The following is a 280-nucleotide window of genomic DNA, read 5'->3' on the forward strand; positions in this document are numbered from 1 at the left end:
GGCAGGAAGTGGATGGTGTGGGGTGGGGGGATAGGGGCAAATATCTCAGCAGAATAGGGGCCCTGCGAAGCAAAGTGAGGTGCAGAAGGCAAAGTGGGAAACAGCCCTGGCTGCCCGCCCTGTCAAGCTGGGATCAGGGGCTGGGGTCCTTAGAACCACCGACTTCCCCTGCCTTGTCCTCACACCCATCCATCCATCCACCCATCCATCCACCCACCCACCCATCCACCCATCCATCCACCCATCCATCCATCCACCCATCCATCCATCCATCCATCCA

This window comes from Galeopterus variegatus, unplaced genomic scaffold (assembly GCF_000696425.1).
Source record: "Galeopterus variegatus unplaced genomic scaffold, G_variegatus-3.0.2 Scaffold6627, whole genome shotgun sequence".
Classification (NCBI taxonomy): Eukaryota; Metazoa; Chordata; class Mammalia; order Dermoptera; family Cynocephalidae; genus Galeopterus; species Galeopterus variegatus.